The following is a 26,310-nucleotide window of genomic DNA, read 5'->3' on the forward strand; positions in this document are numbered from 1 at the left end:
GGAGTACAGCGTTAGATTTAGCAGGGATGCCTTTATATTAGCGAGGTTCAGGAACCGTGATCTCTATTTTTTTTTTTGAACATTGTCACTAGAGTTGAAAAGTTTTCAGTTTTTGACACAGCAGAAAGGATTTTGTTTTGTTTTTCCTAGATCTGTTTATTGTTTCTAAGTCTAGATGGCTAAGAGATGGAGTAAATAGAATACAGGCCAGGGGTACATCTTGGTCTCATAGTTTAGCCTTGGTCATATGAAACCTGTACTATAGGATTCTTCTAATCTCGGGCTCATTTTGTTTCTTAAGTAGTACCTGACCGAGTTGTGTCGATGTGTAAGCTTCCAAGTTGTCAGTACTCAGTCTTCAGGTATGAATGTTGTGGGCATGGAGCCAGTCTCTGAAGCAGCCATGCTGAGTCTCAGCACAGAGGAGCTTTGGAGCGTGAGGATGTGTGGTGTTCTTACTTCATCTCTCAGGTTTCCCAGTTAGGTTAGTTTCCTTCTTGAGAGAAGTGACACATTTTTCCAGAGAGAGGGACAGTAAGCGGGAAGGCAAGATGCCATCAATATGAAGCTATGGAGACTTGGAGAACTGTTGGCACACAGATGTACTAGGGCCTGAGCCAGGTGAAAAATGTGGAGTTTGATTGTCTAGGCCTTGAGTCAGCCACTTCTGTGTTGTGATAAGTGTGTGTGCCAATTGACTTTGCCATTTTAAGTATATAGTTCCGCAATTCCTATTGTTCAGCATGACCATCCGCCTTCAGAACCTTTCATCTTCCAGACTAATCAGTAACTGATCCATATCCACCCCTAACCTGGACCTGGAAACACCTGTCCTGGCTGTTCCTAAGACTTCGGTTAGCGTAAACACTCAGAATGTTCATAATGGGCTTATCCCATTTAGCCCACTGTCTTCCATGTTTACTCTGTGGCTGTGTGTGCTCCCTTGGAAGACTAAATCATGTCCTATTGGATATAGGTACCACTCTTAACCTGTGCATTTGTGTATTGATTTTGGGTGGATTACTTGTTTTTGGTGCCATTTGCTTTTGAATTACATCCGTTACAGAACTCTATTTGAAATTTTGACAGGTTGTGGTCTGTAGGATAAACATGGTCTTGCCAGTGTGTATTTCCAGTCAATAAAAATTTGGTGCATCCATTCAATACAATTGTGGGTGACCGCATTGTGTGTCATGCTTGGGGCTCTGAATATAGTCGTACATGACAAATGTGGTACCAGCCATCGTGGACTGAGAGCATGCGTGGGGAAGTAGAATACTACTTACGTAGTATCGTGACAGTATGCGAGATCATGGTTGTGCTGATGAGCTGCTGTTGGGGTAGCCATGGTGAGCATTCTGAAATGGAGGGAGTCACTAAAGGAGAGAACTTCGATGGAGAAAGTCACCTACAAAGGCTTCTTTAACTATCCAAGAAGCAAGAGAAACCCAAGAGACCTAGACTGCGTGTGAGCACGTAAATATACTTTTAAAAAAAGTATCTATGCATTTCTGTACTGTGTGTGTGCACACATTTGCATGTATGTGCCGTAACTCATGGATAGAGCGAAGAGGAGTTGTTCTCTCCCTTCTACCATGTGGGTCTAGGAATCAGACTTAGTCAGGTTTGGGCCACAGATGTCTTACCCGCTGAGCTGTCTCATCAGCCCAAAGTGTGTAGGTCTTGCAAGCATTTTTTTGGTAAAGTGTCCCATTTTAGTCTGTACAAGGACCAGAGAAGATGGAAGATGGATGTGAAACCATCAGGCTTCAGCTTTTAAAGATCATTGGAAAGAATATCACAAATGGGTTGAATGTCTAGTATTGCAGTGGATCCAGACTGTTGATTTTTGTGGCTTTGAAGGCAAAACGTAATTCCTGGAATGGGATGATGGCAGAGACGAAGAGAAACCTACAGCGGAGGAAAGTCAGATAGCTCAATGAAGCAGTCTGGTGGGTGCTGGGTGCTGAAGATGACCCAAACACATGTGATCCTGTATCACATCAAAGTAGACTTTTATCTGCAGCACACATGGGATGGAAAGACAGTGCAAGCAGAAATGAATTTTTGCAAGATTTGGTTGTGAAGTGCAAGGAGAGACTGAGAGTGTAGACATGGGGTCTGAGGAAGAGTCTGGTTTAATTCTGTGGTTGACGTAGGAGCGCCATGGATGTTTACAAGTTGATGGGGCAGACCTTGGGTGTATTCAAATAAGTGGAGAGTAGATAAGTAATTTAAGAAGTCTCAGAAGGGGGCAGGAGGAAAGGAGAAGAATCTGCCATCACTATGGGAAAGAAAAATTGCCTTTTGTTATGAAGAGGAAGGAAGAAGAAGATGAATGCAGGCTTCAGATAGACCAGGGACCCAGTAGGGAGTGCTGACAATGCCAAAGGCCACTTTTAAAGATGGCATATTTTCTGGAACTGTTTTCTGTCCTCTCTACCGTTCAAAAGTAGAACTGATTGTGAGAGCTGATGGGAGTGTCTTTTTTCCTTGTCGCCTAGGTAAACCCGTGTGCCTGGGTGAAATCTAGAGTTTGTGAGAGAATAAGGCTTCTTCTTTTAATTTCAGCTCTACCTATAGAAGTTTGCTTTGTTAAAAAACCCACCAGGTGGTTTATTATAATATTATTGACAAGACCATATTTGCATCTGTGTGTGTGTGTGCTCGTGTGTGTGTGTGTGTGAAGATTTCATCTTCTAAATTTAACAAAGCTTGCTAAGCATGCATTTTATTAATTCTTAAGACATTCTAATTTACTGTGGCACAGTAATACCTGAGGGTGGGGTAGAGGTCACATTGATTCCTTTCTCCTCACCTTGGTGGAAAAAGAAATCATATTTTAGTTCAAAGCTGTTCAAGTAAGTCCTTGCTCCGTTTTCCCACCCTGTCTTCAGTGATATTATTTGGAGTCAGCAATCAATGGATTCCATCCCTCTGAGACTTGCTTAACCTACAGCCGCTGATATAATACAGGCAAGAGCTTGTTACTTTATCTGAATTGTCCATCGCTACCTTAATGAGTGAAATGGTTAAGTAGAGGAGGGGGCGAGCCTTAAGGAATGTGTGTACCGTTTGAGCTGAAGATTTCAGCGTATATGGGGAGAGGGAGGGTGAGAGAGAAACCCACTTACATCACTAGAACCACATCGAGTGTGAGCTTTGCAGGTTAAGAGACAGACTACAGTGTCTTGCTTTCTGCGGGAAGCAGCAATGCCGTTTGTTTCCTAAGAGGGATTTTTTTTTATTTAGAAAAGGAAGCTTTCTCTACCCAGGAAATGGCTTTCCTTGTGCGTTGCTATGCCAACTGCCTGCAGCCATGGTCCTCCAAAGTAAGCACAATAATGTAATTATATTGGTGTATTGCATTCAGACTCATGCTTCTTGAGATTGTGTGTGTGTGTGTGTGTGTGTGTGTGTGTGTGTGTGTGTGCGTGTGCATGTGCTGTGTTTCTGTCAGTGACTCCGGCTAGCAGGCATGCTTGTGTTGAGTGTGAGGGACAGACATCATTACATTAAATGTCCATCAGTGTCATACCACGGAGATTAATTGTGCAAACTTGGTTAGTGGAGTGGGACAGAGATCACTGGTCACCACTGTCAGCATCATTAGCAGCTAGGGAGGAGGTCCTGATTCACATGCTCTGCCCTGATTTTTTTTTCCTCTCCCCCCCCCCTGTCTTTTTTTCCCCTTTTTCCTTGGTTGGAGGGGTCTGTACGTGTGATTGCAAATGAAACAAGAGTGTTAACAATGCTTGGCTGAATGCTAGAGACTGGCTTTTCACCACTCTGGCTAATATAATTCTGTATTAAGCCTTTTGGAGGGGAATCTGTGTGCAGTCAGCCATTTTAGCTTTTTTCCCCCTTTTCTTTTGCCTCTTGTTCTTCAGCCTCAGAAATGATCTTGTTCTCTCAGAAGCCTGAAGGCCGGGTGAGGTTCCCTCAGCCGTGTCAGAGACTCGGAGGGTTAGAGTTTCAGCGTGATAAAAATGGAGCCGAGCCTTGTCGTTCTGATTCCGTTTCTGTCTCCAAGTGTGAAGGGTTTTTAAGCTCAGCAGTAGTGACACTTTAAGCTGCAGCCCGGTTTTCCCTCCTCCCTCTTTTTTTTCTCCCCCTTTTCCTTTTAATTTCATGCTGTAGAGGGTGACTTGCCGTCGTGAGAGGTTGGTACATGATGTGTAAATTCAGTTCAGCATATGTTTCTTCATTATGAAACCGCTGGCCGCGCCTGCTAGCCATGGAGTTCTGGGCCAGCAGGAGAAGCAGTCCGTAAGTATCCAGGCGCTGCCGGCCGGCATCACAGGCTGCCCGGCTGGTGGGCAAGCAGTGTGGGAAGCAGGCAGGGAGCCGCTCCATGGAGCGTTGCTCTTCTCCAGGGGAAGCCGTGCTTTAGAGGGGAGTGAGAGTCTGCTCAGAGGAGGGAGGGGGATGAGCTTCAGCTCGCTTGCTCTTCTAATTTTGTTGTGATTTCTAAAAATCTTAAACAAGACCGACAGTTTATTTAAGGAAGACCAGTAGCATTGGGAAATACTGGACAACTGATTTTTCTCATTAGAAAATAATGTCGCTCTCACTAAACGTCCAAGCAGTTTGTCTGAGAAACCTTTCTTTGGTTGAATTCAGTGAAACATCATGAGAGGTTCCGGCCCATGGGAACCTGGCATGGAATGCACGTGGAGGTGGGTGGGAGGGTGGGGGGTTCTGGCTATTGATTTGGTAATAAAACCATCAGTGGTACACTCCTGACTTGCTAACATCTGTTAATCGGTGATGTAAGTACACTAGATTGTTTTAATGCCACAGAAAAAAAAAATTACTGCTCCTTTGTAATTGGTCCCATGAGTCAGCTATGTGATTGTCTTGCTGAAATCCCACAGGCAGCAACTGCTGCTTGTGAGAAACAGATTTCTGTGTCTAACTCTAGGTCAGAGCCTCCTGTTCCAGGAATACTTGCACGCCTGTGGTGCTACTTTTGTGTCAGCATGTCACAAGTTTTTTTTTTTTCTCCATTTTGCCAGCTCATGGCATTGATGTATATGTGTGTGTGTGTATGGTGTATGCATACATACACATTACACATATGCACGCACACACACATAATATTTCAATTAAAGTGCTCGAGTTTAGGCAGATGCACAAGCATTTTAGAACTGTTTCCTTACATATCCTAGGCCTGTACAGAAGGATATACGAGTTAGTTTTAATGTATTCTAAGAAGTGATACAATGGTGTCAAACCCCCAAAATACATATAAACCACTAAAGCCTTGAAAATGAGCAAGCAGGATGCCGACTTAGTGTTTAGGTTTAGGTTCGCGTGTGGAATCTGGTTTTGTCTTCACTAAATGAGCATTTTAGGTGGGTGCAGGAAAGTTCCTTAGGTGCAGTGACTCTGAGGTGGTGCCTCACCTGGTGAGTGAGCCTCTTGTTCTTCAGCTGGAGCTGCTTGCTGGCAGATTTCAGTGCTCTGTTCTGCCCTAGCTCTATCCTGCTGGGTTCTAGGCATGCTTCCGTGGTTTGAAGTCTCTAGAAAAGAGCAACTCTTTACCTCACTTCACGGAAGAAAGTCTGTCAGAGAGCTTCCGCTGGAGGTTGACTTCAGTGCAGGTCTTTGTACTTAGGTATCCAGGTAAAGAATGCCTGTCACCCTGCACTTGAGGCTTACCTGAAGACTCCTCCCATTGTAGGCTCGCTGTGCGCCTTTCTCATGTAACCTTTCCCAGATGGGAAGGTGCGGCATGCTTCCTAATGTACAGAAAATTATTAAAATCATTGATTGGCCAGGAAACAAAATCTCTTAAAATTTTGTGGAAACAAGAGCGGTTGGAACATTGAGCACCAGATATCTGCTCACTAACAGGAAGCTATGGTGTGTTCCACACCCAGATTTGCCTCCCATTAAGTACTTTATAGTTCACTAGAGGAAATGGTAGGATTTGCACCCAGAGCACAGAGTGCAGGGTGCTGGCAGCTTGTGATCCGAGGTCCTGCTGTCAACCATTCTCTCATCCATTCAGATTATTGTGCATCACTTGGCAGCCAGGCTTCAGGGTGCATGGGGGCTGGATGAGAGAAAACAACTCTGGTCCTCAAGCAATGGTGGTTCAGTCCATAGTGATGAGCAGAACAGAGGAGAGAACCCTCTTTGTGCTCCTATAATGCTATACCAGCAAAATGTCACAGCTTACTTTAGTTGAGCCATTCACTAAATTCAAAAGTATCTCAGGTTTTGTTTCTCTGTACTGTGGCTCTTTAAATGCCCCCCCCACCCCGGATTACAGAAGGAAGTATGTTGGTGCAATAATGAAATGGGGGACTCTGTTACCATGTTTTGTAAAGTTCTGCCACACCACACAGAGTGGTCATCTCTATTGCTGGGGACTCTGCATAGTAAATATTCTTAAGTGTTCTCATTTAATTGGATCTTTGGATTAGCAGAATCTTATTGAACCTCTTGATTTTAAAATCTTTGAATTCTGTGTATTTTCTCATCTCTGTCCCATTGCTGTGGGGCCCATTGGTAACAAGAAGACAATCACAGACATGCATCAGAACAGGGCTGCTTTAATTTCATGTAAGGCTTTTTAGTTGGCCCTTGTGGGGATGTTGCCATTTTATAAATATAGATACCTCATGAGATTGTAAAAATAAAGCATTGTTCACATTTCAGAGATGTGTTATAAAGCTGCATTTCTGGAAAACAAACAAACCACAGCTGTAATAATTACAAATTAGTGTTGTATGGGAAAAGCTTCCACACTCTCTGGAAGTTGGAGAAAATATTGGGGTAGCATTAAAAGTCTCTCCTTAAGCCAAGTGTGGTGGTGCACAGCTGTAGCGGTACTGGCAAGCTAAGCCAGGAGAGTTGCAAGTTCAAAGCCAGCGTGGCTGTATAGGGAGCCTTGTACCTAAAAGTCAACGACAGAAAATGTCTTTACTCAGGGATATCAGCTTCTAAAACTTCTGCAGTTTGAGGCAATTGTAAAAATCCTTCAAATTGGCCACTTTATCATGGACTTGCTGCCTTTCAAACTGATGACCTGTGTTCTGTTTGAAAATCTTACAGAAATTATTGATTTATGCAGCGTTTTGTCTTTACCTTAAGTTATACTTAACTAGTAGGACAAGGTGCCTACTCTATGTGCAAGGAATACCTGCAATAACTGTCACTATTGAGCACTGTTGTCATGTCAGGTACCATACTTCACATTTTCTTCCTAAGTCCCCACAGCAGAGCACTGAAGGAAGGTGTCGGATGGCCTTTAGAAGTGAAGAAACCGAAGTTAAAAACACATAGTGTCTTTGCAGCCCAGGCTAACTTAGGTCTAAAACGTCCCACTCATGCGGCCAAATCTCCTGTAATTTATCCATCTGTGTGAAATATTTAATCTTGGCAGCAGTATTAACAAATGGACCACAAAACTTAAAATAGTGCTGGCCTTTCACCTCCTCTTTATTCTTGGCACACACGACGTTGCAGTCGCCATTCTTACACAGGTAGCGGTACTGTGATGAAGAGTGTTTACCGCACTGCGTGTTGCTTGGCATACTCAAGGTTGCATCTTTCATCTTTGAAATGAATTACCTTGAGGCTGGAGTGGGAGGGCCAGGAAAGGATGTCTTAAATTTAACCCAATTTCTTACTCCTGATCTTCTGTGCCTCTGCATACCCCTCCACCCCCAGCTCTCTAATCCTATTGATCTGTCATTGGTTTAAGCCATAGGTATGGACCTTGCTGTGAAGCCTAACTATCACTGAAGTGATCCTCCTGCCTCAGGTTCCTGAGTAGCTGAGATGGGGTGGGAGGCCTCCTCTCCTTTCCTGCTGCTGAACACTTTATTTATTTATTTATTTATTTATTTATTTATTTTTTTTTTTTTTTTTTTTTTTTTGGTTTTTCGAGACAGGGTTTCTCTGTAGCTTTGGAGCCTGTCCTGGAACTAGCTCTTGTAGACCAGGCTGGTCTCGAACTCACAGAGATCCGCCTGCCTCTGCCTCCCGAGTGCTGGGATTAAAGGCGTGCGCCACCACCGCCCGGCTTGAACACTTTAAACATAAGCTTCGTGTCTTAGTTTCCTTAGCCATTTCGTTAGAACTTCTAATAACCTTACCACAGTCTCTTGGCTCCACTGAGAGCATAAAACTTTTCCTGTTCCTACCTCCTGTTAGTGCTGAAGTGACCCTGCGTTTGCCCCAGACCCAGCTTTTCCACTTAACCACTCCCTCCATCTATACTAGCTGTGACGTGTGTGAACCCTAGGATCCATTTGATCACCCCGTGCCCTAATCTCCCCTCCTCCCTTCTGTCCTCCTTTCCTTTTTTTTTCTTCTTACTTTGAATCAGGGTCTCCTTTATCTCAGGCTATCAGAAGATAATTTTTGAACTTCTGATTGTCCTGTGTGCTGGATTTATAGGCATGTACTACCATGCCTAGAACACATGCTGCTGGAGAGTGACTCTGGGGCGTCATGCGTGCTAGGCAAGCACTTCGACACCTGGGCTGCTCCTCATCCATAGGCTCTTCTCTCCGTTCTCTGCCTTTGTCTCTGAACTGCTTGAATTCCATTGACATTTTATGTGTGCCTTGGCCAAGAAGATAAAAGATCCCTTAGCTTATATTCTCTGAATTCCTAAGGCCCTTTAAGAAGGTATTTTTTCCCTTTATGGATGCTTTTCCTGTATGCTTTTTAAATTCCAGGCGAGCCAGTCTGACGTCAGGCATTTGGTCCCTGTGCTTTCCAGTTTCTCGGCTTGCACTCGCTGCACTTTGCTTGACCTGACTTCTTCCACCTCTCTTCAGCTTTGTTGGTACTCTGTCTCAGCAGCAGGAGTTCAGGAGTGCACACTAAGTAACATGTTCAGTTCTCACACTTCCTCTAATTGGTGCTCAGAAGTAGGCGTGGCCATCATGGAGACACCGGAAGTCCCACCTCGAATGAGTCGTGCCCCCCCCCCCCCCCCCCCCCCCCCGTGTACTGTGCGTTGAGTAGGGTTGGAATTTAGAACTGTTTGTCGGCTGTTGAGAATAGAGAATAAAGAGGGCGTTTCAAGGCTGGCAGAATAACCTGTAGGACTCAAAGCTGGGGCTGCACAGAGTGCGGGTGCAGAGGGATCCAAGGACGGCAGAATCATCACTGCCAGCATGGCCTGTGTTCCAGAGGAGTGCTAGGTCCAATTGCTGGTAGCTTTGATGAAGGGCTAATCTGCGGATCTAGAGCGAGTATGATGTATGCTAACTAGAGCAGATTTAGGAAAACTTCGAGAAAGCAAACACAGAACAAGCTGCTTCTCACCTCAGCAGTTTGACCTTGTCAGTTTGCATCGGTTAGGGTAGCTCTTTAACATTTGATTGATGCCGCGCCCTTAACAATAAAAAACTGCTCCAGCACTAATTACAGACAGAAAGTCAGGGTTCCTTCTCAGAGGTCGAAACTCCCCCTTCTCTTATCTGATCTCTGTTTTGTCCATTATGACAGGTCTCTTTCCTGAGATGAAATAAACTTATCCCTCGGGAAGATTTCCCTCAGTACTTCTCACAGAGAGGCCCGGAGGAAGCGAGGTCCTATGGTGTTGTTCAAGGACAAGGTCATCTTGCCTTGGATTTGGGCCAAGAAACCCTGGCAACAAATTAGATCTTTTTAGCCTTGTTACAAGTGAAGAAATATATTTAGAAACTTGTCGAGGCATTACATGTGCTGCTGACATGTGTGCAGTTTTGAAAAAAAAGGTCTTTTTCATTGTAGTGCACACACCAACTTCACCATTAGCCAAAGGGAGCACTGTCCTTCATAGCCTGGCTGTTAAATATTGTTCAGGAATGATCCATTTGAAACTACCTGAGGATAAAGTCAATTGATTAATGAAAAAGAGAATGCTCAAGTGCCTCTGCCCCCAGTTAACTGTTTAATTATGACAAGACCATTGATCATAATATCAATATCTTTTCTTAGGCCTTTAAAGTACTGATACATGATTTTCACCAAGTTAAATGTTCCGGGAGTTTAGTAGTAAAGGTATAATTATTCCTTAAATACAGTTTTCCATATTGTTAATTCCCCCTGGGTTTAGATTGGACTACACTCTTAAATATTCTATTCAGGTAAACTGTTAAGAATTCTTCTTGGGGTATAGCTCAGCGGTATGACATTACTTAGCATGGATGAGGCTTTGATTGATCCCCAGCTTGGTTAAAGAAAAGAGAATAGCTCACAGCTGTGTGTCTGTAGTTTCCTTGTGTTTTTGTAGCTTTCCTGTTCAGATCAGTAGTCATTATCCTCAAATTTCATTTGAATTTTTGGTTTGGTTATGAACTTAAAAATATTTTAAAAGCAAAATAAGTTATATGTATGTTGTAGATATAACCATGTGAGTATATATACATATATATGTATATATATATACACACTTATGTGAATGTGATTTAATTGAATTTTTATAAATGTGCCTTCAAGGTCCTGTTACTTTCCTAATTCTAAGATCTTTGCTCTGTCTTCTTAATTGTTATGTGTTTGTTTTGGGGGTTGGTGGGGAGACAGGGTCTTTCTACATAACCCTGGCTGTTCTGGAACTCACTATATCAGGCTGACCTTGAACTCACAGATTTTTCCTGTCTCTGCCCTTTGTGCTTTGGGATTAGCTTGCATCACCATGCCTTCTTCATTGAAAAATATGATCTTTACTTTTGGAATCATGACACGTGTGTGTCTTTATCTGAATTTACAGTACCAGTGCTTTGCGTTCTACAAAGTGTGTTAAAGAGAATATGGACTCTGAAGTTAATGCACAAATTGATCATAGAATAAATGCATATTTGCTGCTCGACTCATATAAATAGGTGATGTCACAGAGCACTCACAAAAGTGACTTTCCGCACCTTGCAGGGCATCCATGTGAGCTTACAGCCTTTGCACATAGTCTTTCTTGTTGGTAGTAAAATATGCATGCCATACAGAACTGGACTGTTTTCCACTTTGCCATTCCTGTATATTAAATGTACCTCAACACCTCAAATCATAGGCCTTGTACATGTTCTCTTATTCTCTCTCTCTCTCTCTCTCTCTCTCTCTCTCTCTCTCTCTCTCTCTCTCTCTCTCTCTCTCTCTCTCTCTCTCTCTGTGTAGATTAGGTAGATGACAGACAGACTCTTACTCGATCCCACAGGGTATGTTATGTGTTGTGCTCCCTTTTTCAGTCTTCAGTAATCATGTAAATACCCTGCTCATACATCACATGACTTCATTCCGTGTCAGGGCACCAGATCATACTGTTCATCAGAAAAACTAATCACAGAAGCATGTGGGGCCCATGTCAGTCTTGTGACAAAGTGACCGGATGAAATTTTATGATTAAGAGTATGTTCTCTAGTAGAGAAAGCTAGGGAGATGCATTATTGTTCACGCTGACTTGGTTTGATGCTCGAGTGAAACGTGCCCCACCATTTATGTCTGCGTACACATTCATATTTCACACACAAGTGTCTTTGTAAATATAAACAGCCCATAATCTCAATTCTAATTTTGGTATTTAGTAAAAGCTAAAATTTTGCACAGGTTACTTTTAGTAGAAGTAACTGCTTAAATTATTTTTAGTAGATGTAATTTGTAGGGGGTGGGTACTGTGTACTGACTCTTGGGATAAAAGTGTCTATTTTCTTACTGCTTTTTATTAGAGGTCTTAAAAATACAGATTACAGTGAGCACCTTATTATGGACCATTTTCAGTGGGCCAACCTGTCACTGAATTTGATTAAAGTGCCAGACATGGCGTCATAGTCTTCACAATATAGGAAGGCAACGTAACATGATTGTTTGTTGTTTGTTTTTTAAAGGCTATGGAGTTGTGATTTGGTTTCCTCTTCTACAGACATTCTTAACCTCTGGTTACAGTATTTGTCGTCCACGTAACTCCTGGAAGTGCTCTTTTCCTTTTGGCTTTGTTTTGTTCCCCTCAGTTATTCGGCCATGCTAGAGTGATGGGGAATGTTGTGGTTTTGTAGATGTTGTGTGTTGGGAGTTGTGTACCTTTGGTAACAGCGAAACAGAAGAGCCTTAAAGTCTGGGGTCTCTGGTGAAGAGCCTGGGTTGGCAGCTGTGGGGCAAGGCCAGCAGAAGTAGAGATGAGCACAATTCATACCCTTGTTTTCAGAGAACGTGAAGGATGAAATCACCTTTTAATATGTGTCTAAAGAATTTATGTTTTTTAAAGGACTCTTTTGATGCTTCCATTATCTAAAATATGAATGTATTAGGCTTCCTGTTGAAACGAACACCAGTTTTGGGAATATAAAATCGTATTACTTTATAAGTAACACTTGCCATAACTACATAAGGTTTTACATTTATTTATTTGTCTGTGTATACACACGTGTGCAAATGTACCATGTGTGGGGCGAGCAGAGAGCAACTTATGGGAGTCAGTTCTCTTCTCCTTCACCATGGGAGGTCTGGAGGTCAGACTCAGGTTTGCTGGCACATGCCTTTACCCATGGAACCGTCACACTGGCTCACCAAATCATCCTTATTCAAAAGAGATATAGCTGGAATAGCTATGCTGATTTACTCATGCTTTGTGTTAGGATTATTTAGGCAGAGTTATCTCAGTGACCCTATGCAGCCATTGATGGTCCTGTGCATAATTTATAATTTTTACAAATAGCGCTGTTGAGATGGGTCAGTGGTTAAAGCTCTTGCTGCACAATCAAGAAGGCCATAGTTTAGGTTCCTAGAAGTCATGTGAATGCCTAATGGACATAGTTGCCACCTTTAATTCTAGCTTCAGAAAGTAGAGATTTGGGATCTCTGAACAAACTACCCTTTAAAGCAAGCTCTGGCTTGAATGAGACCCTGCCTAGAGAGTAAGGTAGAAGAGCAATTGAAGAATATTCCTGACACCTGAGGTCAACTTTGTCTCCCCTCCCCAACACCCATACATATGCATATAATATTCACTTGATGTGGACATGCACACACACACACACACACACACACACACACACACGAAAAGAAGAAAAGACAAATTTAGTGTGTATGTATTTAAGAAAAGAGAGAAAACATTAGATACAAGGAATGAAAAATAATTCTGAGTTTATTATCTAGATTGTTGGCATTGTTATAGTATTGGTATAGGGGCTGCTAGGGAGGTGGTCCAGCAGTTAGGAGCACTTGCTGCTCTTCCAGAGGATCTGAGTTTGGCTTTTAGAATCCATATCAGGCAGCTTTGGACTTCCTGGGGCTTTCTGTAACTTTAGTTCTAGGGGATCCAACACATCTTTTCTGGCCTCTGTAAACACCAACACACATATGATAGCAGATAGAACATGCCTACACATACATAACATAAAAATAAATCTTAATAAGCATACTGGCATATAGATTCTTTTATTGTGAAAATGTACAGTATTAAAAAATTTAATAATGGTTTTCCTTCTAGACATTTTCCCAAAAATATATGTAAAAGATTTATTAAAGGGCAAGTAATTTAATATATTTATAATTATTAAATATATTAAATATATTTGAGGCTTGTATAGCAGCCTTTGTCTTGAACATTTTTTTTTTAAAGTTAGCCAGAGTGATATATAACATAATTTATATGGCTTAAACTGAAAGACAAACTTCGTTAAGAAGTTCATTTTAGTGTTAGAAGCCAGGAATGATGGTGTACTTTTAATCCTAGCACTTGGGAAGCAGAGTTATGAGGGTTTCCGTGGGTTTGAGGCCAGCCAGTTACATGGTGAAACCCTACCTCCAAAGGTCTGTCCTTCTTATAGGAAAGAGTACTGCTTGATTTTAATCACTCTTACTATAGTTATACGTTTGTGTTTTTCTTGAAGCTTGAGCAAATTTTTAAGGTTTGGGAAGTGAACCGTAGCAGAAGAAAGAGAAGTGAAATTGCAGATGTCCCAGCTAAGGAAAATGTAAGCAGTTGTGAGCAGTATCCCCTCCCCCAACCATGTGCCTTTCACTGTGCTGCCTGGCATGGTCCCAGACTCCCTTCCCTTGCATTATTCTTACTTCCTTCCCCACTTTGAAAGAAGTAATGACCTAATGTAAGTAGGAGTTAAAGCAGCTCTCTGTTGAACAATACAGCTCAAAAGTGGATGGTGATGATAGCTAGTGAATTTGTTTTGCTTTAGAGAAAGGAATATGGTTCATTGAAATGTTCTTTGTGTTTCTCCCCAGCAGGAGAACATAGATTAGATCATAGTTCTCATTCAGTAAAAGCGCTTTCATAGTTAGCTGAATAGCATTTTAAAAGCTGACATGTAGCTAGGCATAGTGATGAACACCTTTAAACTCATGCAGAGGCAGGTGGATCTCTGTGAGTTCAAGGCCAGCTTGGTCTACATAGTGAGTTCTAGGGCAGGCAGAGCTAGTGAGACCCAGTCTAGGAGTCAGGAATGGGGGTAGGGGGAAAACATGTAAATCAGGTGTGGTTGTATACACCTGTAATCCCAACACTCTAGAAGGCTAAGATGGGAGGAGTGCATGCCCGATGCCAACCTGGGCTACATATTGAGACCTTGTGCCAATGAAATAAAAAGTTTACTGCTAGCCGGGCGGTGGTGGCGCACGCCTTTAATCCCAGCACTCGGGAGGCAGAGGCAGGTGGATCTCTGTGAGTTCGAGACCAGCCTGGTCTACAAGAGCTAGTTCCAGGACAGGCTCCAAAGCCGCAGAGAAACCCTGTCTCGAAAAACCAAAAAAAAAAAAAAAAAAAAAAAAAAGTTTACTGCTCTTGAGTACTTTAAATGTATGGGTAATCCTCTGTTGACTGGGGTTTCTGTCCCACCTGGTCCCACATCTGTTTAGTCCATAATAAACACACAGAGGCCTACATTAATTGTAAACTGATTGGCCTATTAGCTCAGGCATCTTATTAACTCTTATAACTTATATTAGCTCAAAATCCATGTCTGTGTTAGCCATGTGGCTTGGTACTTTTTTCAGCGAGGCAGTCACATCTTGATTCCTCTGTGTCTGGCTGGCCACTGCAGATTGAATCTTTTCTCTTCCCAGAATTCTCCTGTTCGCATCTCCCTGCCTATACTTCCTGCCTGACTACTGGCCAATTAGCATTTTATTAAAATACAATTGACAGGGTACAGATCCCACAGCAATGTCCCACAGCAATCCTTGAAGAAAATCTATTGACAATATGATTTCCATATAGGTTAAAACAATATGCTTTCACTCAACAACATCTTTTTCTTGTACAACAACACTGAGATTATGGAAGAATGGGAAAAAATCGCATTTTATGGCCATTTGTGAGGAATTAGATTTTTGCTTTCCTTATTTTGAAATTAAACTTTTGGATTATTTGTATTGTTAGTAAAGAATATTAATAATGAAACAACTCATTTTGAGCACTGTAAGTTTACTTCAGAGTTCTAGAAGAAAAGTTAAATATAGTTTTATTTTTTCACCTCTGGTGGAGTAGGTTATCTCTGAGTGCTGGGCACAATGTGGCAAGAAGCACATCCAAGTACATAGGCAGGGACACCGTGTGTCATTGAGCCGTGCACAGGAAGTGGGTCTGGAGACTTAATAGACATGAAAGAGAGCAGCACATGAAAAAGATGGGAAGAAAAAAATGACGTGGGGTGTAGGGAGGCAGAAGAAATGAGCTGGAAATTGCATGACAAGGCCTGTGCTGTGCCCAGGGTTCTGCTGCTGTCAGACCTGCTCATGAGTAGACTCCAGCCGTCCCTGTTGACCTGGGCATGCCAAGTTATTTCTTTAACGATATTACGTGAGCAGATGGAAGAATCAAACATTTGTTAGCGTTATTGTTCTTCACCTTTTGACTATATGTATTTTAATGATAATTTCTTTGGGGGGTTATTAAGATGCCATTTCCTCTTTCTTTTATGGCCCAGTAATACTTTCTTTTCATTACTAATTTCAAAGATACTAAAATAAAACAAAATATTAGACTCAATTAAATGAAACGTTAGCCATTAATATAATTGTTGGTTTAGTCTAATGACGTTTGCATGCAATAATATTGATGTACGTGCAGTTGTAGGCCCAGGTAGGTATCTATTAGCCTTTCCAGCTTCCTTGGCGCAGATTCAGCTTGTCGATTGGTTATTTAGAAATAAAAGTTTTCCTGACTGTTTGTGTTGAGACATTTGGGGAGCATGCAGGGGGCAGCTGCAGTCACAGGGTAGGCATGAAGAATGAGGTACTTCGTTGGGTAGAGTTTGAAGTTTCGAACAGCAGATCAAGTCTTTGATGACAGTGAAGGTTTGAAGAACCAGGCATTGTTGCACAGGCCCACGATGCAAGCACTTGAGAAGCTGAAACAGAATAGGGAGTTTCAAATTGGGAGACATGGCCTCACAAAAGATAGCACCCTTATACAGAAATACAGAAAGCCCTGATGAAATGGAGTTCAACATAATCTGCTCTCACAGTGGTTTAAATATTGTAGTGTAGTCTCTGTGATGCTACAGAGAGACCTCTCAGAAATAATATGCAGACTGGAGATACAGCTGAGTGATAGTGTTTTTGTCTAGGATGTGCAGGGCACAGGATTCAATCTCTGAATAAAATAAACCCATGCCAACAGTAGCTGGAATCCATTCCTGTCACCTGTGAGTAAATTTATGTGGAGACAGGGATTAGTAAAACCTGCAGTGTAGAAACTCTAGGGGACTCTGGAGCCAGAACTTGGGCTGATGACTGACTTAACTGCTGCCATGTAACCTTGTGACATGAAATCTTTATAAAAGTGGAGATTATATCTTTCAACCAAAAAAAAAAAAAAAAGAAAAAGAAATAAAAGAAAAGAAAAAGCCCAGGACTAGATGGTTTCAGCTCAGAATTCTACAAGATTTTTAAAAAAGAACTAATACCAATACTCCTCAAATTGTTCCACACAATAGAAACAGAGGGAAAATTGCCAAACTCTTTTTATGAGGCTACAATTACCCTGATATTCCAAATCACATAATGACATTACTAAGAAAGAGAATTACAGACAAATCTCATTCATGAACATTGATGCAAAATATTAAATAAAATACTGGCAAATCAAATCTAAGAACACATCAGAGCCATCATCCACCACGATCAAGTAGCCTTTATCCTAGAGATACAGGGATGGTTCAACATATCAACGTTATCCACCATATAAACAAGCTGTAAAATAAAAACCACATGATAATCTCATTAGATGCTGAAAAAGCTTTTGACAAAATACAACATCCCTTCATGATAAAGGTCTTGGAGAGAGCAGGGATACAAGGAACATACCTAAACATAATAAAGGCAATATATAGCAAGCCAACAGCCAACATCAAACTAAATGGAGAGAAACTCAAAGTGATCCCACTGAACAAGACAAGGCTGTCCACTCTCTCCATATCTATTCAATAGAGTTCTTGACGTCCTAGCTAGAGTAATAAGACAGCAAAAGAAGATCAAGGGGATGCAAATCTGAAAAGCAAAGGACATGGTCAACAAGGCAAAACACAGCCAACAGAATGGGAAAAGATCTTCACCAGCCCCACATAAGACAAAGGTCTGGTCTCCAAAATAAACAAAGAACTCACTAATCCAATAAAAAAAATGGAGTACAGACCTAAACAGAGAACTCTCAATAGAGGAATCTAAAATGCCTGAAAAATACTTAAGGAAATGCTAATCATCCTTAATCATCAGAGAAATGCAAATCAAAACAACTCTGAGATTTTTATCTTCCGCTTGTAAGAATGGCCAAGATAAAAAACCCTGATGACAACTTATGCTGGAGAGGTTGTGGAATAAAGGGAACACTTCTGCATTGCTGGTGGGAGTGCAAGCTGGTACAGCCCCTTTGGATGTCAGTGTGGCGATTTCTCAGAAAATTAGGAAACAATCTTCCTCAAGACCTAGCAATACCACTTTTGGGTATATATCCAAAGGATGTTCAACCATGCCACAAGGATATGTGTTTAAATGTGTTCATAGCAGCATTGCTTATCATAGCCAGAACCTGGAAACAAACTAAATACCCCTCGACCCAAGAATGAATAAGGAAAATATGGCACATTTACACAATGGAGTACTACACAACAGAAAAAAATAATATCTTAAAATTTGCAAGCAAATGGATGGAACTAGAAGACATCATTTTGAGTGAGGTAACCCAGACCCAGAAAGACAATTATCACATGTACTCAACTCATAAGTTGTTTTAAAACATAAAGCAATGAAAACCAGCCTACAAATCACAATCCCAGAGAACCTAGATGACAATGAGGACCCTAAGAGAGACATACATGGATCTAATCTACATGGGAAGAAGAAAAAGACAAGATCTTCTGTGTAAATTGGGAGCATGGGGACCTTGGGAGAGAGTTGAAGGGGGTGGGGAGAGGCAGGGAGGGGAGCAGAGAAAAATATAGAACTCAATAAAAATCAATTAAAAAAGTGGAGACTGTAATACTGCATGAAGGTTGAGATAAAACTCAGGAAGTTCTGATAGTAATATGTCCTATGGTATCATTTATCCTCCGTTATGCAGAGGTAACAGAGCTAAGACTGCTGCATTCGAGACAATCAAAGATGTTAAGGTATCAAATAAATACTGGTCAAGACAGCATGTTAGATAGATGTGTTTTTCTCGCATAGGTGATATAGATGTTCATTTGCCTCTCATTCCTCTTCAGTGTATAATCCTAAGCAACCTTCTAGTTACAAATCAGTATTAAGGTGAGATGTTAGCAGTCACGCTGCCACTAACTAAAATGAAAGGCTTTCTGTGTTTTAAACATCTCAAGCTGTACAACAGTGTAAGTTTTCTGTAGCTTCATTGAACGTAGTTAAATAATTTCTTCAAAAGTTACACAACTGATACCACTGGCCATTTCGTCTTCCTCATGGGAGTTGTGTGCAGATATAGATAGATCTGTAGCCGCACACATGCATGCAGGCATGCACATGCATCTGTGGTGAGAAACTGTGTGAAATGCCTCTAACTTTTCCTGTAGGCACACAATCGCAGAGTGGACAATTTCTTGTGCTTTCTGAGCAAGGTCATTCCTCTATTTCAGAACTGATTTTCTTAAGTATTGGTTTCAAAGCAATTTCATGTGTGTGCGACAGTAGCTATTACCTTGCCTTCTTTCTGATATGGTGTTCTGAAGAATTTTCAGATTCTTTACATGAAGATTTTCTTTCATCAGTTTAACCTGTGATTACCTGAGCTTGCACACACCACAGGGGCTTCTGCAGTACCCAAATTTAGGGAATTCTCCTCTTGCTTACAGTTTGGATGGTGTTGTTGCTTTCTTATTTTGTTTCTAGTTAAGGAATATATTCAAAAGGGCCAATTTTAGTTATCTAGAGGAAAGTTTTGTGAGCTTACTTGACCTAGCTGTGTAAAATACAAGTCAATAAATAATTATACCCATCTTGGTTACAATTGCTTCATTTCTTTAACTCCCTTCAACTATAACACTTATTCTCTGGACACCTTTAATGAAAACAAAACAAAAACTATATTATCCCAAATCCAGCGAAGATAGTTGTTCCCACCCTGGCTTGGTGGTGCCATTGCTCTGGGCTCAGTCTCCATGGGTTGGTGGTGGGTAGGGCTTTGCGCTAGGCAGCATCAGAACACTCTCTCCCTCATTGTAGTAGTGCCGGCTTTGTATGTGCATCTGCTCTCACTCTTGTTCCATACTTCATGTGTCATCTAGGCTGCCATAAAAAAGATGTCACCTTCTGTTACAATGGGAAATCAGGTGTCTTCCAGAAGACTCATTCTTTGAACTCTGTCTCCAGCTGGTGACGCTGTTAGGCAATTGGCACTGGGACTCTTACTCCATCAATGGATGAATAGTCCCTCTGAATCCATGGCTGAGTGGACAGTAAGGAGGTGGGACTGGATTAGAGGAGCTGGGTCACTGGAGGCATTCCCTTGACAGCTTTATCTAGCCCCAGACACTTCTTCCAGTCTCCATCCAGCTGTGCAGCTTTGCACAGAGTGTCCTGTCATGGAGCTCTGCCTCCCTGTGTCCAGGCCCAGCAGTAGTGGAGCCAAGTGGCCATGGGCTGACATCTCCAAAACGGTGAACCAAAATGAATCCTTACTCCCATAAATTGTTTTCTCAGAGATTTTGTCACAGAAATAACAAACACAGCTTTTGGTGATTTTTAATAAAGCTAATGAGTGCATTTGGTGCACTACCTACACCTGAGAGATAATGAGCTTCCTACTGTGAAGCATCACAGTTTAGCAAACTCCATGAAGTGTTCATGGCATGTCATTTTCAAGCATGCCAATGGGGATCTTCAAAACAGAATGGCCACACAACGATAGGAAGAAACTAGTACAACTGTGGTGGTGGGGATTGTTGTTGTTGCTGTTGGCTGATTTTTGGTGTATGTGGGGGAATAAAACAATACTACATAGAAATAATAATAATAAAACAGTAAAACACTATGCATGCGTTTTATGTGCATATGTATGTGTGTGTGCCCACACCCTGGGCTGGGGATATAGCTAATTAATAGAACATCTGCCTGGCATAGGCAAGACCCAGGGTTGAGTTCCTACTACTACTTCTCCTGGGTATTGTGGGGACCTCAGAACTTCTTTGGATTCTTTATTCTGATACTGACTAGTTTGCTTAGGCCTCTTTTGATATTTACTAGCTATGATTACTATGCAGTGATTAGGCAAGCCACTTGTTTTGTTTGATCTACAAAATGGAGACGGTGATTATACTTCTCTACCTCACAAGTGTTTTGAAAATTAATATAGCCATCACTCCTTTTAAGTGCTTCATGTGTGATTCCTAAACAATTTTAAAGTAAAAGTGAGAGTCTTTGTGTTTTACCGATGACAGCTTGCTTTAAATATGGAAAATATTTTGTAATTGGTGTTTTTAGAAGTTCATGTTCTCAGAATTTTCTTGCAAACTTACGCGTGGCTAGGCTCATGTTCGCTAGTTTTCTACCTTGATTGTAATCCCTCCTGCTACTGTCCTTCCTGTGTGGGTCACAGTCTTCCTCTCCTTCATGACTGTGTGACGCTCAGAGACTGTTAAAGTGTTTGGGACTTTTTCATGGTCTCTGTCATGTCGCCAGTGGCACCCATGTCTCACAGGGAAGAGTGGCATCCAGTGTTGTTATTTATGAATTCCTTTGCTTCTTCAGCTAGAAATGTTTCTTTTTCTTGATTTTTAGTGTGAACATTGAACCACAAGTTTGGTGGGTCTCCCCCCCTTTTTTTCTTTGTTCTGTTTTATTTTGAGACAGGTTCTCACAAACTGTGTAGCCCTAGGTGGCCTTGAACATCCTGTGTAAAAGAAGCTGACATTGAACTATCGTAGTTCTTCTGCCTCATCCCTCCAAGTGCCAGAATTACAGACCTGGGCCATCACTCCTTTCAAAAACACTGTTTTTATTTTTGTTTTGTTGTTGTTGTTGTTGTTGTTGTTTTGTGGGTTTTTTGGTCTGGTTTTGAGTGTAGGATATGATTATCTGTTGGCCATCTTAGATCAGCTAAAATTCATTATACAGATCCTTCATTAACTGTTTTCTGCAAATTGAAATTGGTTGCAAAATAGCTCATAAAAGAATCACAGTTGATGTGAAAAAATCGCATTAATTTTTACCTTAGTACTTCACCATTTTCCTCACTTATTAAGTGATTTTGTGCAAGTCGAGCTGCTTAGTAAGACCTGTCTTTGTAGTCATTCCGTGTGTGTTTGCAAGGAGGTATTTTTAGATAGTTTAGCTGAGCAGCAATCTGACGTCTTTAGAGGAGACATCAGTTCATTATGTGGATACAAATTCAATGCTTTCAGCTTTTATACACCAAGTCTTAATTTAAACCCCTTCTTCTTGCCTTTTCTAACGAAAGAGACTATATCATGGTATGTATTCTATTTCTTCCTAAGGCCGATCTTTCTAGTTTACCTTCCTTACATAAATGGTCTAAGTAGAACGTTTTTATTTGTTCTCAACTTAATATAGATTACAGAAGCATGAAATTCAGGGTCATATTTAATTGTGCCATTTTGTATTGTGCTCTCCAGTGCTTTGCTATTACGATACGATTCGGGGATTTAAAATAGTTATGAAGCTCATAAGTGCTGTTTTCTTTGAAGAAGAAAAAATGTAAAGGACAGGATATGGGAGTTGTAGTCTTCTTAATTGTGCATATTGCATGTTCCCTTAAAAACAAACCTCTTGTTTAGGAAAGATAATTTAAATTTAATGCCGAGCATATAAGAAAGAACGCATGGTTATTTGCTTTCTTGTTCTAAACCCCGTGTTTGAGTGAAGTTATGATATCTGCTGATTTCTCTGCTCCCATTCCAGGGCTGAGAGGAAGTTCTTTCGGCTTCTGCCTATCCGTGCATGTTGTTTGTGACACTTGTTCTCTTAGGACGAGAGCCATAAGGATTCTCTTCATTTACCATAAACGTAGAATTTCCCACCCCTAATTTCACTCCACCTAGTTTCAGGAAATAATTCAAATGGACGTGCAAAAAAATGAATTAATTTTCAAGTAAATGTTCTTTCATTTTTGCAAATGTAAAGGTTGTGCCTGCTGTGTGTCAGATTGTCAGGGTTCCAGTGAAAACTTCTGCTGTTCGTTCTGATGTGCTGTCTGCATGGTGGGAAGACTCGGGCTTAAAGAATGGTCCGATATTTTTAACACAGTTGTTCGATGGTATGTGAATTCAGTGATATTTTGATTACATAATGGAATCCATCATATTTTACCATACATTGCAAATATAAATCACTATCACTGAGAAATAGATGAGTTACTTAACATCAAAGAAGGATCTTGCTTGGGGAATCTGATTAATAATGGGCTTCAGTCTAAAGTGTGAGTTTTCAGTCTAGAGAAAAAACAAAGACATTTATATATGTGATACAAATTTTATTATATGGAAGAATCTGGCTTAACAACTTCATAGTATGAAAAGCGGAAGAGAAGTACTGCATCCATGACTTTTATTTTTTAAAAAACAAAACCTTTCTTGTTCTTAAAAATTAGTGTTGTTATATAACCATTTAAGACTTTAGCCGAAGCCTGATATTAAGTGACTCAGATCCCTAGCTTCTTAATGATGCTTCTTTACTGTGGAATTTAGGGGCTTGCCAGATTCTTGAGCTGTGACTTCATTCTCCACCCCCTCCCCAAATTTGCATGCAGTAAAAAACTGAGAAACTGTACAGAAGAATAGCTAATGCCCACATCCTCACGTGCTAACAGTAGCATGGCTGGCTTCTGGCTGTGTTGTGCTGAAACTGTCTGTAGTTTAGTGACCAACTTCTGGTTTAAGTTTCTGTATCAGAAAAGTCACCCGAAGTCTCCAAAATCCACCCCCACCCGCCAGCACCCCCATGGCTCTGCTGTGGCTTCCCCTTTCACTTTCTCCAGATCACCAGTTCTTCCTTTCAAACTCGTCCCAACATCAGCCAACCAAGAATGGCGCCTGCCTGTGTCTTCTGGTCCGCTGACCCTGCCCGTCAGAACTGTCCTAGAGGAAGAAGCTTATTACATAAGCTTCCTTTGGCTCACACACCCTAAGGAATCCTTTGGGAATTGAGAACTTGATCATCTCAAAAGATAAATAAGTAATAAATATTAATAATAAAATTTATGGCCCTGGTGACTGATCGCCTGGAGAGGAGTCACATGGTAATGAGAAATTGTTGCTTGGCCCTTTCATTTTACAGGGATAAGTGACACTGTCGTGGGGGAATTTGAATTTGGAGGTGTCTGTTCCACTAGCCACCTGTCCCTTCTTTCCCCACTTAAATATGGCTGGGCATTTGCATCTTTTCCATTTATTTTAAAATACCTCATAGATTTGAACTGTTTTTATGGAACATACAAATGCTTGAAAGTCAGATAATGTATTGCCTTCTCCCTCCTTTTGAGGTATACATTGATTGTTCACCTTGTAATTAAGTGTCCCCCTTAATTAACTCTCTTACATTCCCTAGAGACCGCTTTTCATCCCTGTGGCTTCTCCTACTGCTCTCCAGTTTCCACAGCTATAGAAACGGCAGACCAGGGCTTGTTTGGTTGAGCGTCTGTCGGATTTGTTTGGCACTCTGTATTTGGTGTGTGGCTCAAGTTTTTCTTGGCTCGACTCTCCAGTGAGAGAGATAAGGACGGTTCCCTGTCTCAGGCAGCTTGTTGGTCCTGTTGGTACCATTGGAAGCACCGAAGAGCAGGGTTCTTTGCAGAGGCACGGTAGCATCTAGCTCCATTCATACTTCACAGACTTTGACTGTACTTCTGCACTGGGGGACACTACACATTCCCCAACTTCTTTAGAAGATTCTAGGAGCAGATTAGTTGTTTAACCAAACTTCAACAATATAAGGGGACTCTTTTTTTTATATTTCTGTTACCTTTTATATTTTTTACTGGCATGTGTATACTCACATATACAACTTATAATTAGTGCCTTACCTCAAAAGGAAAAACAGCTTGAGATGCTTATTTCACATAGCATTATTTAATTATTGAATTTTTTTCTTTCTTTCACTTCTGAGACTGTGATTACATCATTTTTCTCTTCCTTTTAATTTCACTTTTGAGATTATAATATGATTATATCATTTTTCTTTTCCTTCCCTTTAAACCCTACTATGTACTATTCCTTGCTCTCTTTCAAATTCTTTTTCATGCATTGTTGAACATGTGTATATGTATATACGCCTTTGTGTTGAGTTGAGACTTTACGGTCTTTCCCTTGCCCACACGGGCATGTATGTCTGTTGATGTCGTATTTGTTCAACACTTGTTCAGGCAGTCATGTTGGTGAGACTTTATAGGTATAGCGTCTGATATTAGCAGAAGATACAACCTCACAGGAAAGTCCTTGATCCTCTAGTGCTTAACAGTCTTTCTACCCCAAAGAATATATCCCTTACAGTATCAAAATACTGTTTTTACCATAAGTCGTCTTGATCATTATTTATTATTATTATTAATTATTATTATTATTACATTTATATGCTATTCATCGTAACCATAGTTTCAGAGTGGAAGCCCGGCCTGGGAGTTCTAACAGACGAGATGAGGCTATCCATGTCAGTGAATGTCAGTCATGGGGAAAGGCAGAAAGCATTTCTATCAGTGGTTAGGAAAAGGGGGTGCAGTGAACTTAAGTTTGTTTTTAGTGGGCTGCAGGAGCTCTAGATCTAAACAGAGAAAGAACTGGGGTCGGGGGCAAGGGGTATACATAGTTAAGCAGTCCTGATCAAGTGTGGTCTGGTTGATTAGGATCTCAGTTCTGGTTTCACTGTCATAACTTGAAAGCAGTGTGGATGTCCAGGGTATAGCCTCACCATCGTAGATAAGTGTCCTCATGGATGGGCAGAGTCTGTCCTAGGAAGTTTGCTGTTCCTGGACTCTAAGGTAACTTTGGATTTAGCACAATGGCTCTTGCCTTCTTCACCTTTGAAGGGAGATGAGATAGATTTTTTTTTTTTTTGAAGGTTCGGTAGATAGATTCTCCTTGAGTTATTAATGCCTGTGTAAAGGAACAGACTGACCCCAGAGCAACGGAGTCAGGCATAGTGGGAGCAGAGGAGCTAGGCCTTCTTTGTGCTCAGAGTTGCTGTGTGGGCTCCAGGATGGTGCAGTACTTTTAGCAAAGGCAGCATGTGAATGCCTGTTGCTGTGCCACCCACTCTGCTCCCTGCTCCTTGGCCTTTGTCTGCTTCACTGAACAGGTAAACCCTTGGAGCCAACCTGCTAATCATTTCTTGTGTATGTGTGGTCTTTACATCACTGACAGCCTATGCGGCGATTTCTACTCTTGGCGCTGTCCTGGTGGGTCAGTCCCAAGTAGTCTATTTACTCCACATTTATAATTATTATCCCTCTTGGAATATCAACCTCATGAGAGTGGGGCCCTCAACTGTTAAATTAATCTCACTATCTAGAGCAGTGGTTCCAACCTATGGGTCACAAGCCCTTGGGGGTTGAATAACCCTTTCACAGGGGTCTTCTAAGACCACAGGAAAACACAGATGTTTACATTATAATTCATAACTGTAGCAAAATTAAAATCATGAAGTAGCAAAGGAAATCATTTTATGGCTGGGGGTCTCCACTACATGAGGAACTATGTTAAAGAATGGCAGCATTAGGAAGGTTGAGAACCATGGCTCTAGAGTGTAAAAGCCATGGCATAGATATCTATGGAAGTGTTAGAGGTGAATTAATAGAAGTATAAAAATTGAGGTATGGGTAGATGTTGATGATTTAGAAATCACAGATACTTGTTTGTAAGTGTGTTTTCCCTTCCCCTTCTGGCTAAACGTAAATAG

General features: G+C 41.2%; 1 protein-coding gene and 1 long non-coding RNA gene across 4 annotated transcripts in view; one reads left to right on the forward strand and one right to left on the reverse strand.

Annotated features, from left to right (window-relative positions):
• The window catches only part of Rapgef2 (Rap guanine nucleotide exchange factor 2), a 213,081-nt gene that overhangs the window by 124,244 nt on the left and 62,527 nt on the right, over positions 1-26,310 (forward strand). The gene's annotated exons all lie outside the window — the stretch shown is intronic.
• LOC121677370 overlaps positions 16,286-26,310 on the reverse strand; it is a 34,070-nt gene continuing 24,045 nt past the window's right edge. The window contains exon 4 of the long non-coding RNA XR_006020924.1: positions 16,286-16,304. This is a non-coding gene — a long non-coding RNA (uncharacterized LOC121677370). The remainder of the gene's footprint in view (positions 16,305-26,310) is intronic.

This window comes from Arvicola amphibius, chromosome 11, assembly GCF_903992535.2.
Source record: "Arvicola amphibius chromosome 11, mArvAmp1.2, whole genome shotgun sequence".
NCBI lineage: Eukaryota > Metazoa > Chordata > Mammalia > Rodentia > Cricetidae > Arvicola > Arvicola amphibius.